This window comes from Mustela nivalis (genome assembly GCF_964662115.1).
Source record: "Mustela nivalis genome assembly, chromosome: 19".
NCBI lineage: Eukaryota > Metazoa > Chordata > Mammalia > Carnivora > Mustelidae > Mustela > Mustela nivalis.
In genome coordinates, this window is record NC_139038.1 from 27,986,612 (window position 1) to 27,989,836 (window position 3,225).

The 3,225-nt window shown below is 40.8% G+C and overlaps 1 pseudogene across 1 annotated transcript; it reads left to right on the forward strand.

Annotated features, from left to right (window-relative positions):
* Positions 1-323: 323 nt before the first annotated feature.
* LOC309854561 (small ribosomal subunit protein eS24 pseudogene) lies at positions 324-870 on the forward strand (annotated as a pseudogene). Its single transcript has one exon. The product of its transcript is annotated as a small ribosomal subunit protein eS24 pseudogene (transcript).
* The last annotated feature ends 2,355 nt before the right edge of the window (positions 871-3,225 follow it).

Genomic DNA, 3,225 nt, shown 5'->3' on the forward strand with positions numbered 1-3,225 from the left:
TTCAGCTGACAAAGCCATTCCAATCATGAACAGCACCTATCCTAACATAGAGACAACGATGAATTCATGGTGCCAAATCAAGAAATTCTCTGAATGTCAGATCTCTCGTAACACTGTGTTTAAATTAGGAACATCTAGGATCCCAGGCATGGTGGAATTATGGTGATGGCAGGAAGAAGAGCCCAAGAATTAAAAATCCAGTTTCAAGTCTAACTAAGGCATTTTTCATTCTGGAAGGACATTGTTTTCAATAAAAAGTTCACTTGTACTCCGTGAGCATGACAGGTCAGACTAGGGTTCTATCCTATCTGGTCTTCTGGGGATGGTATAAAGAACACAATGGGAAGCTCAGCCGCCATCATGAACGACACAGTAACTATCCGGACCAGGAAGTTCATGACCAACCGACTACTTCAGCGCAAACAAATGGTTATTGATGTCCTTCATCCTGGAAAGGCAACAGTACCTAAGACAGAAATTCGGGAAAAACTAGCCAAAATGTACAAGACCACACCAGATGTCATATTTGTATTTGGATTCAGAACCCATTTTGGTGGTGGCAAGACAACTGGCTTTGGCATGATTTATGATTCCTTGGATTATGCAAAGAAAAATGAACCCAAAATTAGACTTGCAAGACATGGTCTCTATGAGAAGAAAAAGACTTCAAGAAAACAGTGAAAAGAATGCAAGAACAGAATGAAGAAAGTCAGGGGGCCTGCGAAAGCCAATGTTGGTGCTGGCAAAAAGTAAGCTGGAGATTGGACAACAGAAGGAGTAAAGATGCTGCAGTGGCTTTATCTGTGGTGATTGTGCAGATTTTTCATGAGAGGATTAATAAACTAAGAATGTTAAAAAAAAAAAAAAAAAGGAACACAATGGTCTAGGACATCCTAGAATAGGTTAGTAGCTAACCTAGAATAGGTCTAGTAGAACCTTCCACAAAAGGTCCTTGAGACAAGAGACTGCCTAGTTTCAATCCTGTGTGGCTTTAGACAACTTGGCTATCATGAATTTATTGAAATCCCAGTGAACTCCTTTTGAAACTGGGATACATCCTGTTTTCCTGAGGCATGCTAAGGAGTACAGGAAACAAGGTTTGGAGGTCATTCCGAAATATTTTCACTATATGACAGGTCATTTCATACTTTATAAAAAAAAACATAAATGATCTATAGAGAGTGAAATCCATTTGAATTTAACAGATTTGACAGATTTAAATAATTGTTGACCTCTCAGCTGGAAGGACGCCTGGGTGGCTCAGTCGGTTAAGCGTCTACCTTAGACTCAGGTCACGATCTCAGGGTCCTGGGATCAAGCCCATGTTGGGCTTCCTGCTTGGGAAGGAGTATGCTTCTCTCCCTTGGCTTCTCTCTGCCCTTCCCCTGGCATATGCTCCTTCTCTCAAGCACACTCTCTTTCAAATAAAATCTTAAAAAAATAAAATAAAATAAACAATTGGAGTCAATAGTCCCATCATTGACTATCTAGTAATATGTCATCACTCCACATGGTAAAGTGTCTATATGCTTTATCGCTCTGAACTTGCTTTAAATGTCAGCATTTCTCAAGATCTCAATGTCTGAAAGGATCTAGCTCTTAATCTGGGAGGCAGCCAAGATAGCATAGATATTTAGTGGGGCCATGCGTATACATCAGGCCATAGGGATTTGACCCCATTCTTTTGGAGAAGTTCCCTCTCTGATCTCAACTTCTTCATTGTGACAATATTCACACCTCATTTGGCAACTGAGAGGATTAAATTCGCATGCTTAGGAAGCTCAAGGCTGTCTCTTGTAGACACCCCTTTTGTGGTATAAGCTGCCCTATCTTCTCTTGCAGCTCTCAAGTTTTCTCAAGGAGATGATTACAACACACAACAGAACGCTCCAAGACTTCTAGATCCTACAGTTATCCTTGAAGATTGGTCATTGCATGACTGCTCCAATGCCTTTCACCTTTTTTCCCCTATTTCAGTAGAGAGAAAGGCCTTCAACAGACTCAACAGAGATAAACGTCCAACCTACCGAGAAACTTATTTCCTCTAATTCTGCAAAATCATGATACACATTCAAGTTTATACCCTTGACACACTAGGATGTTTTTACCAATATTCTACAAGGTGAGGGCAACCTTCTAATGTGGTATAGACATTATCAGATGTCTCTAATGTAGGCTTATCAGATTTAGAATCCGAGGACAGGGCTTCAAAGTCTTTGAACACCTGCACACTGAAATGCACACTATCAGCTTCATCAGCCCTGCCTTCAAACAGCCTCATCTGGGAGAGGTCAACCGTTATTTAAATCTGTCAATAAAGTTTTATTGGTGGAACTCTAGAGGTTGACACAGGTAAATGGATGAAGGGATGACAGGGAGCAAACAGGAATAGCGTCCTAGCAACGCATGAGCTTAGCCCGAGAATGATAAACATTACTCTACAGACGAAGCAGAGAAATAAAGTCAAGTCATGGTGGGAAGATGGCGTTTTCAAGAATCCTGTACAAACATCCAGAAAAATGATGGTACAGTCATTAAAAACCAAAAATCTCCAAGTTTACTTACCTGGGATAAAGAAAAGCTTTCAAAGCAAAGACTCAGAAGCAGCTTCATGAATATGTAGCCTAAAAACAACAACAACAACAACAAAAAACATCAAAGTCAGAAAAATGTCACCTCTTTTCTTTCCAATCTCTCTCTCTTTTTTTAAAAGACTGTATCCATTTGAGAGACAGAGAGAACAATCACGACCCAAGCCAAGAATAGACACTTCACGGACTGAGCCACCCAGGCATCCAAAGAAATAATTTTCTTTTTCTTTTTTTAATTTTTATTTTATTTTTAAGATTTTATTTATTTTTTTTGACAGACAGATCACTAGTAGGCAGAGAGGCAGGCACAGAGAGAGAGGGGGAAGCAGGCTCCCTGCTGAGCAGAGAGCCCGATGGCAGGGATCGATCCCAGGATCCTGAGATCATGACCTGAGCCAAAGGCAGAGACTTTAACCCACTGAGCCACCCAGGCGCTCCTCAAGAAATCATTTCCAAAAGCTGTGAACAAATCCTAATTAGTTACTGAATAAGTAATTTGAAAAATTTTTTAAAGATTTTATTTATTTATTTGACAGACACAGATCACAAGTAGGCAGAGAGGCAGGCAGAGAGAGAGGAAGGGAGCAGGCTCCCCGTCGAGCAGAGAGCCCAATGCGGGGCTCGATCCCAGGAT